Source organism: Callospermophilus lateralis, chromosome 13 (assembly GCF_048772815.1).
Source record: "Callospermophilus lateralis isolate mCalLat2 chromosome 13, mCalLat2.hap1, whole genome shotgun sequence".
NCBI classification, from domain to species: domain Eukaryota; kingdom Metazoa; phylum Chordata; class Mammalia; order Rodentia; family Sciuridae; genus Callospermophilus; species Callospermophilus lateralis.
This window is the reverse complement of record NC_135317.1, coordinates 72495171-72505368: the sequence shown is the minus strand read 5'-3', so window position 1 is coordinate 72505368 and position 10198 is coordinate 72495171. Positions and strand designations below refer to the sequence as shown.

Genomic DNA, 10198 nt, shown 5'->3' with positions numbered 1-10198 from the left:
GTATCAGAAGGGCAATAGAAAACTTACAGAAGCATGGGCATTACACTGGGACTCCAACTTCCCAGGAAATATCAGCTAATAACATAAGACTGGATGCAGCCAGTCTTCTATCCTTCAAACAAATTGAGAACAGGAGATGTTTTTAGACATTATTAGTCATTCAAAACCATGCTTATGACAGCCCCTTAAGTTTGAAGTCATTTCATTTGTAGTTAAGGTTATCACATCCCTGCCAATTTTATTAGGCCTTTTCAAAGACAAGGATTCAGCCTTAACAATGATGGCTGAAACTAGCTGCACAACTATCCTATGAAGAGAAGCATGAAATCAGCATTTAAGTAAAAAAGAAGAAACAATGTATGGTTTCTGGTTACTCATTTTAAGATTGCTGTGTTTTGATTCTTCAGTTTAAAATGAAGGCAGTAAGGTCCTAAGTTACTACAAGATGCCTCTGTTGCTTTCCTAGGGTTATGGTATATCCACAAGGTATATTCTCACATGGCTAAAACTTCTCCATTTTATGTGATATAGCTGCATGACCCAGGGTGAAACAGTTGCTAGTTAAGAGATGTTTCCAGTCCTGGGTACATGCTATATTTTAGCTGGAAGAACTCACTTAGAAAAAGCACTTGCAAAGATGTAAGTTATGAACACTTGAATCTCGCATCCTGCCATAAAGTGCATCAGCAAGTGAATTTAATAAAACATGCTGTTTAAAATAGTCTGTAATTTCCTGTTTCTGCCTTTCCCTTCACTATCTGTGACAGGCTGAAGAACGATGACTAAACGAATGGAATTTATACAAGTTAGTCTGGTGGTGTTTGCAAACCATTGCCATGAGCTGCTTCTTTGGTAAACAGTTCTCTGGTGGGCTGTCTATGATTGTTTTCTTTTCCCCTTGGTGTTGATCCAGTTAACTTTGAAAATGCAAACTACTTATTCATAGCCTGAAAACACCTGCTTTTGACCACAGTGAAGCTAATAGAAAGTATAGTCATGTATTAATAATTTCTCATAAAATTTCCCATATTTCTAAATCCCATTTTATAAGTATTTCTTTGATTTAAAGTGATAAAGTTAGCACAGTAACTTTATCACTTCTAAGCTCATGCTTCTAATCCTAGCAACTCAGAAGGCTGAGGCTGGAGGTTCAAGGCTAGCCTAGAACCTAGCAAGACCCAGTCTCCAAATAAAAAAAAGAAATAAATTAAAAGGTCTGAGGATGGGGGTTGGTGGTAGAGCACCACTGGTTCAACCCTCAACACTGCAAAAAAAAAAAAAAAAAAACTAATAAAAATAAAGTGATCCCATCTTATAAAATGCCTTATCTTGGGGACAGAACCCACATAGAAAAGAATTTACAGAGATATAAGTTGTGATATTCCCACAGAGATTCTCAAGACAATGAACAAATATCAGAACTTTGTGGGGAAGGGATCCAATCTATACTTTGGCTTGTGCTGCCCAAACTAGCTGGGTGTTTAGTAGACACTGTTTCCATCCAGTTCATTCCATGAGAGCCACTGAGTCCTGGCATGTGATGTGAACTGTCAGCTCTCACACAAACCAGCTCTGAGTCTTCTGACATGTCTGCAGCTGCCTCTTGAGGTTGCTGCAATGAACTAAGCTCAGATATGGCATGACCCTTGCATTCTTGCAATTGAGAGGTGAATGTGTCCCTCTGAAGTCAGCCTGGCACAGCAGTCAGACAGCTACACCATCTTCAAAACTCACAACACCCCCCTGCTGATAAGGAAAAGACAGGCTATGCAAGGGATTTTGACAGAAAGTTAGGGAGTTGATCTCTGATCCAGTAGAGTGGAGGAAGTCTGGTGCTCCACATGCATTGCAGAATGATCAATTTAAAGGAAAAGTCTAAAGACTAAATAGGAAGGAAGACAAATTTTCCCCCTCTGTCAAAGCTCTTTATGAAGACAAGAAAAAACATCTCAGGGATGAAAGAATTTCCTTTATGTTTTTGCAGGAAGAGGGAAATGACTTATCTGCCCTTTCAGGAGCCAGAGGAGTTTCTTCTTGTTCTCCAGGTCTATAGATGCCGCCCAACTGTCTTTGTGAGTAGGTATAGGCATTAGCACCTGTCTCCTGTTCAGTTCAGGCATAGAGGTTGTGGGGTCTAATGAGATTGGGACGGAGCAGAGGGTTAGGAGGGTGGGGTTTGGAGTGGGATTGTCTGGATGTAAATCCCAGCTCCGCCATTGTAGCTGTGCAGTCCTGGCCAACGAGCCACATACCTCCTAGTGCCTTTGTTCTCTTGACTGTAAAATGGGGTGGCACGTGGTATCCACATCATAAGGTTGTCAGGATTAAAGTCTTCAATATTGAGGAAGTGACTGAACCTGGGGCAGGTATGCATTATGGGTATACAATAACAGCAAGCCTCTGTGACTTTTCCACTACTGTCCCTGGATGCGCTGTGAGAGGGTCCTGACAATACTAGATTCTCTTTTTGATGGAGAATGTTCAGCCTCTGCAGTTTTGTACAGTGAGCTTGAAATTGAACAGGGGCATGTTGTCAAACTTGGGGTTCCAGGGCTTTTAGACAATTATAAAAGTAGTCTCAGGACATTGGGGTCCCTGAGATTACATTCAGTGCTTCCAAAAGCATATTGAAACTCACAAAATTTCCAGAAAGCAGTTGCATTGGCAAACCCATGTCAGATTTCTTTTTACCTTTGTTGGAATTAAATCAGCTCTAGGTTGACCCATTTATCACAGACTGAGAAGAAACTGAGGAAATCAAGGCATGATTCTTAATAAGTGCAATTTGTTTTGAAGATAGTGTATTTTAAAACATTGTCTGTGTTGAGGGACTAAGAGGTGTCTCTTACAAGGGAAAAGATTAAAAACCACTAACCTCTGACTCACCCCCAGAATTTGCCCAAGTTCAAGTTGATTCTATTACCATATTAAATGGGTCTCTGAGAAAAAAAAAATGGTGTTAAGTTTAAATATTTTATTATTATTATTATTTAAACTCAATACTATTCCCTGGCAACAGAAGCCAAAGCAGAATTTTCTAGATAATCATAATTGAGGACTTGGCCTATCATAAAATAACTACAACAGAGAGCTGGAAGTGTGGGTCAGTGGTAGAACACTTGTCTAGCATGCATTAGGCCCTGAGTTCAATCCCCAGCACCACAAAAAACAAACAAAACTAAGATACAGTGTCCACTTATAAAATCTAAATTTAAAAAGCAGAACTACCAGAGTTGTAGTTAAGGGTTAACCACAACTCTTAACTATGGGGTGATTATCCCTACTTCAAACTATCATCCCTTTTTAATGCTACCTCTCAATGCAGCCCAACTGATGATTTCAAAAAAGATTTCCATTTACAAAGTTGCATTTCCCTCTCTGACCACTTTTCAAGAATATATATTTTTCCACAAGATGAGATGCACCTGTAGTGATACTTGCTGATTGATAGGACCTGAAATGAGTTTCTGAACCATGTGATTTGAGAATGAGAAATGGGCACCAGAGTGTAATGAAATCAATGTAGTTTGGGTCATGATGGCTGCAGGACTTCTCAGCAACAGGGTCTCCTCCTACACCCCCAGGATCTAGAATGGCATGATTGGTATCCATAGTTGCCATCTGTGTTGATTGACAAAGGGGACTGAAAGGCCAGGACACCTGAACATGCTCAGGGAAAATCAAGCTGTACATCTCCAAACCCCTGTCTTCTCTGGAAATCCAGGAGATGATTCCAACCTGTAAGGATGATCAATTCGATTTTTCAACCAGTCCAGCCTTAATCTAGCTGGTTTTAGCCAACATGACAATGCACCCTGGGAAATATTGTTGGTACCCAAACAGAAAGAACCTTAAATAAACCTTAGGATCATCTGTCCATCTGGGTGTTTTAATGGGTGAATAAATAGATATATATGTACTCCTAGAATCTTGGGATGGAATTTGTAAGAATTAATTTCCAACTCTAATTATAGCTCAGATAAGATTTAACTTAATCATTCATTGTTAAAATTTTCTCATTTTTAGCTATTTTCTTAGGGTCTACTACTCATTTCTGGTCAAATAACTGCTGTTTCTTAATCACAAAATTATAGCTAAAGCAGTGATAAGGGCATTAGATTAGGAGTTAGAAGACAGATTCTTGTCCATCTTTGGCACCCCGCTAGCTGTCCTACCATGAACAGTGTCTGGGTGTCAAGTGAAGAGGCTGGACTTAAAGGGACTCTAAGATTGTTCTCTCCTGAGTCTAACATCTGTGACTCCAACAACCTAGGATCTTTCTGAAGATTTGCATTTGAATTTTCTACAACATTTTTCTTTCCTTTGATTCTCCAGGTTCTACCCCCTTGGTGAAACTGCTTCTGGGTGTTTTAAAATTTTATTTTATTTTATTATGGTGCTGGGCATTGAACCCAGGGCCCTGGGGCATGCTAGGTAAGCCTCTACCACCGAGCCACATCCCAGCCCTCTGAATGATCTTTAGAGACTAAATATGAGATTTTTCTGTTCAGAATCATTGCTTTCTGCATTTGGCTGCTAACCTATTGTCTGCATTACATTCCTCCAGATAGTCCACGCTCCCCATCCTCAATACAGCCATTCTACCCCTCCCCCTGGAGTGCTCCCCCCCTTCCCCGCCCCCAGCCCATTAGCGGCACACACCCGGAGCCAGCCAGGCACAACGCTGCTCCTCTTGGCATACGATTGTCCTCGCCTTCAAGCTAGTGTGGTGCCGGCAGGGGATCCGTGAACCCTCTTCTCTCTCATGTTTATGCGTAATAAAATAGCCGACTTTCCTCGGTTTTATGAAGACAGTCCTTGCAGCTGTGACTATAACTGTTTTTTTTTTTTTTTTCCATACCAGCCAAGATTATGGTCCCATAACCCAATTAGTGTCATTTGGTGGTGGTCCAAGTGCTTCCCCTGCACGAGTTTTAATTTGGGGATCCCCGGAGGCTGCACTCCACATCTGTAGCCGGCCTGTTCTTCCTCTTCCCTTATTTGCTCGAGGTTTATGGGGAGGATTAGCTGTGTGGTCTGGAAGGCGGCTGCTTCTCTTTCATCCACAGGGCTCTCGAGCCGCCAAGGAGCCTTTTACTTTTCATCAAGCCCTGGCACCTGGAGGGCGGGCAGCCCAGGCGACTGGAATGAATCAGTGGATGCCCTGAAGGCCCCAAGGGGCGCGGCCTTGCAAGCATGGGGGAGGGAAGGATGTGGGAAGGCTGCTTATTGGGCAGCTCACCTCTGCGCCACACAGGGCCAGGCTGAAATCGCGGGCGCAGGGCGTAGTGTCCTCCCCCCACCCCACCCCCGCGCCCCCCACCCCACCCCCGCGTCCCTCTCCACCCCCGCTCTCTGGCTGGCGAAGGCTGGCGAGGGCTCCGGGCGCTCATTGTGCAGGCAGCTGGCACCAGCTGGGAAGGGGAATTAGCATAACAAAGAGCCGAAGAGAGCACGGCGCGGCCCTGCGGGGGCTCTGCGGAGCGCCCCGGGCTCCGAGGAGCCGCGCTGTCACCAGCAGCAGTGCGTCCCCGGCCGTGGGGCAGGAGACCTTCTTTGCCCACCGCTGGCGCACACTGCCTGGGTCTGGGCGGCTGGACACGCCAGGAGAAGACAGTGCGTGTGGGTGTGAGCGTCCGTGACAGCGCCAAAGTGTGTATGTGTGTGTGTGGATGTGGATGAGTGTCAATCCCTATCAATATGCGCCTGAGCGCGCGTGTGACCGTGTTCCTACGTGTGAGTGCAGGTGGGAAAGGCTCACCTGCAGACGGCAAGGGACCCAGCCACTCCCTTCCCTCCCGCCCTGGAAGGCCTCTTTGTTTATTCCTTTCGGAAAGAGCGCTCGTTTTACTTACCTCGCCAGTTCTTAATCCTGGTTGTACCTCGGAAACCCCCGGGGAGCTTTTACAAAACCCCTAGGCCCAGGCTTTGCCCTGGAGAATCAGGACTAATTAGCCTCCACTGAGACCCCCCAACGTGGGCGGTGATTCCGAGCCACTGCTGGGCTGGGAACCTCGGAGCCAGGCGCTGACCTTGGCCTAGAGAGAGTGCGGAGCAGCGAAGGGCCAGCTGAGCCTTGGATGTAGGGCCTTGAAGTTTGTCCTTTGCCCTCACTGGCCGAGGTCAAGTGCACCTTCTTTGGCTGCGCAATTTCATTACTACACGTAAACCTTCCAGCAGTACCGTGGGAAGAAAGCTGGCTCAGGAAACGAAGGCTCAGTTGTGTTACAAAAGGTCACAAAGCTGGTATTTCGCCCCACAAAACTGGAACTCCAGAGGCCACCTTCTTCTCATTGTAATATTTTAAAATAGAAAATAAAATAAGATTAAAAAGAACCCCCAAACACAGCTTTTAGATTGATGCCAGATTTTGAGTTGGCCAAGTCCCCAAAAGGACCCTGGGATGCCTGCGGGGAAGTGAGGGTCAGGCCGCCCCAGACACCACGACCCGAGAAAGCGGACATGACCCAGACAACCTCCCTAGAAGAAGCCCTGGACATCTCCAGCCACCTTCGACCTGGGTCACCCCCTCCCCGCCCGGCCACAGATGTCACACAAAGGTTCCCACCCAGCCTCTGCAGACTCCAGCTCCCAGCCCACTCTGAACGCAAAGAAAAGATGACAGCACCAGGGATTCGGGGTCCTCAGGGAACTGTCTGCAGCTACGCTGCCCTGGGCGGAATAAGGAGGAGGTGGGAGGAGCGCCCCAGCAGGGGATCCAGTACCTGGGGAACCGGGCACCGCCCCTCCGCGACTCGGGCCTGGCTTCTGGGCCTGCCTCATTGCCAAGCTTACGCTGAACCGTGCATCTCAGAGCCTCTGACCCCCTTCGCGACGTGTGTCAGTTCCTTAGGCTCAGTTCCTCAGCCCTGCGGAGAGGGAGGAGAGAAGTAGATGAGCTGCCCGGCTCTGCCAGCCCCAAGCTGCCCCATTACTCAGAGAACTGTTTTCTAGTGTAAGCGCTATGGGGAGCCTCAGCATGACCAAGTTCCAGAGAGACTGGGCTTCTAAGGCCACCCAGGCTCATCACCCATTTTTTACAGACCTGGAAATACAGGCCCACGGTGGTGAAGTGACTTTGGAGGTTTAAAAGCCTTCTGACTGCCTTGCCCCAGCCTTGCTCCCGAGCACCAGATGCTTACTTCACAGTTGAACCCAAGGGCTGGGGAAAGTAGCAGCCTTAGGAACCTGGGCAGCATCTGGCCCCTGAGATGCCCAGGAAAGAGAGGGAGGGTTGGGACCCTTGATCCCCAGCCTCAACATCACCCATGGGAGTTAAGGAGACCAGCAGGTGAATGGGTGGCCTGATAGGGCTGCTGGTGGCTGCTTTTGTTATTAAGAGTTCAGAATTCTCCCAGGTTCTAACAACTGTGTTCACTCTCAATAAATGGTTTCTTAATAATCGTTTTAATTAGCAAAAAGGCTGTCTTATTAAAGCTAATTAAAGGCAATTTGGGAACCTTATTTTCATACAATCATAAAATTAGAGAAACAAGAGGCTGGAGAAATGGGGGATGTCTTGGTTTTAATGCAGAGGGGGCAGGGAGGAGCTGGGAAGAGACCCTAATTTCAAATCTGGCCTGTGGGGTAGGAGTGTTCAGTGGGTAGGCTGGAGACCCCTGACTTGGATGTAGCTTCAGACTGTGCTGGGGACCAGGTGCAAGGAGGAATCTCTGTGCACATCCTCCAACTGGAGCCTCAGAGTCACCTGGACTATTTCTCCTTTTCCTCCCTCTGCTCCTGGTTTGTCAGTTCTTGCCCTCTAATTTTTACATAGTAAATAAAAGAAGGCACTACTGTTGTTCTGCTACCATTGCACCTGGCACCTTTTTTCAGGGTGGTGCAGTGGACTTTTTATTAAGGGTATATGACAGTAGGGCTCTCTAAGCCTCTCCCCTTCTTCAGGGGGTCCCATATGGGAACTGGGAGGAGGGAGATTCTCTGTGTGTAGTCCTTGGGGCAATGCCAGCCCCAGCATCAAAGGTGGAATTGTGCATGTTGCTGTTAAAGTCACAGGAGACAACCTAATCCTCACTGTAGCCCTTAATGTCCTTCAGGGTGTCGTTCGATGCCTGCTTACCACCTTCTTAATGTCATCATACTTGGTGGATTTCTCCAGGTGGCAGATCAGATCCATGACTGACACATTGGGGGTAAGCACACAAAAGGCCATGCTAGTAATCTTCCCGTTCAGTTCAGGGATGCTCTCGCCTGCTGACTTTGCAGTGCCTGTGGACACAGGAATGATGCTCTGGGTAGACCCATGACATCATGCCAAAGTTTTTCAGAGGGGACAGCAAAGAATTCTGGGTCCTGAGTCCCATCACTATGCCAAACTTGTCATGGATGATCTTGGCCAGTGGTGCTAAGCAATTGGTGGTACAGTAGGAATTTCTGGTGACACTAAAGGAGTTGTTATGTTTGGTGCCTGTTACAAACATGGGGGTATCAGAGGAAGCCTCATAGATGATGACCCTTTTGGCTTCATCCTTCAAATGAGCTCAGGCCTTCTCCATGATAGTGAAGACACCAGTGGATTTCACAACATACTCAGTACCAGCAACACCCAATTTGACGTAGGCAAGATCTCACTGCTGGAAGATGGAAACGGGCTTTCCATTGATGACAAGCTTCCCATTCTTAACTTTGTGCCATTGAACTTGCCATGAGTGGAATCAAACTAGAACATGGGAACCATGTAGTTGAGGTCACTGAAGGCATCACTGCCGGTGACAATATTTCCAGTTGCTGGCAACAGCTCTGCTGGCCTATGTATGTGCTCAACCAAAGTGTAATGTCCTGGCTAGGGTGTCTTAGCACATAAAAACAAGCACACAGACAATTGGTCTTCAATTCAAAGGAAACACAAATGGTCCCTTTGTTCACAGTTCATAGCACAGGCTTGGAGATAGACAGTAAGAATCAAGTCGTGGCCCTTAATTTTGCCAGAGTTGAGAGAAGTCCTGGTGACCAGGTGCCCAATATGAGGCAAATTTGGTAACTCTGACTTTAACTATCCTGCCTCAGGGACATGACTGGTACTCCCTGAAATGCAGAGAGCCACACCTGGCAGCTTTAACCTGCCAAGCTTCACTCCTGCCCAGAAGCATAGCTTCTATGCTTCCCCGGGGCATTCCCTCTCCAGCTATTATGTGACTGATTGTCCTAAATCACCAGGCTCAAGTGTGCATTTAATCTCCTGGCACTTTCACTGCCCTCCAGACTTCAGCCCAGGCCACATGTCAAACCCTACCTTCTGCTGTCTGGGGAGGAACCTTCTGCTTCATCTTGTCTGTCCTCTTCATGTCCTCTCCTGCTGGCCTACACACACCCCACCATCACACCACCAGCATTCAACCTTGCACTTAACCTAGGATAAGCTCTTCCTGCCCCCACATCTGCAGTCACTTCCTCTCAAGGCCCATTCAAGGTTCATGCTCCATTGGAGCTGTCATAGGGCCTGTTGCATGATATAATATGAGAATCATAGTTTTTTGATGGGGGTTAAGGGAATGTCTCTTAAGAAAGACATTGTAAAGTAGAAATTCAGTTAGTTTTGGAATCTCAGACCTTTGTTACAATCCTGGCTTCACATAACTTTGTGACGTCAAGCAAATCCCTTGATTTCTCTAAGCTCTGATTTTCTCACCAGTAAAACGAGGCTAAAAATGTTACCTACATAACTAATTGTGGATAAATAATGCACACAAATCACTCATAAGTCACCTTATGCAATGCCAGGCACATAATACTAATAGCTCTGTGATCATTGTCCTAGAGAGTCCCCCACTTAGAGGGATTCCCTGGTTATCTGAACTCCTGCCCCGCCTCATTCCTAGAGGTGCTAATGTCTCAGGGCCTGCTTGCTATCCCTTCTCACCAGGGTCCTTTGCAAATCCCTAGGGTGGGCTTCTTCTCTGGAGTTCACAAGCTAGTAGTATGTAAGCACATACTATAATCAGAACTCCACACAAGGAAGACACGGAACAGGGGTCAGTTCCTTGTCTTCGTTCTCCAACCTCCATCGCCGGCTCTACCACTCTTCTCCTTTGATGTAATGCCTTGATGCCATCCATGCAAGCCAGGTCAGGCCTGGGATAGACATAGCACTTCCCAGGTGGTAGACCTCCTTCCTATGGCAGAATTCCACAATTTAATAGAGTTCTCCAGCAAATCCTGCCAAAATCCAAGAATCCGT

General features: G+C 46.7%; 1 pseudogene; it reads right to left on the bottom strand.

Moving 5' to 3' along the window:
- Nucleotides 1–7901: 7901 nt before the first annotated feature.
- On the bottom strand, nucleotides 7902–8977 carry LOC143412093 (glyceraldehyde-3-phosphate dehydrogenase pseudogene; annotated as a pseudogene).
- Between the last annotated feature and the right edge of the window lie 1221 nt (nucleotides 8978–10198).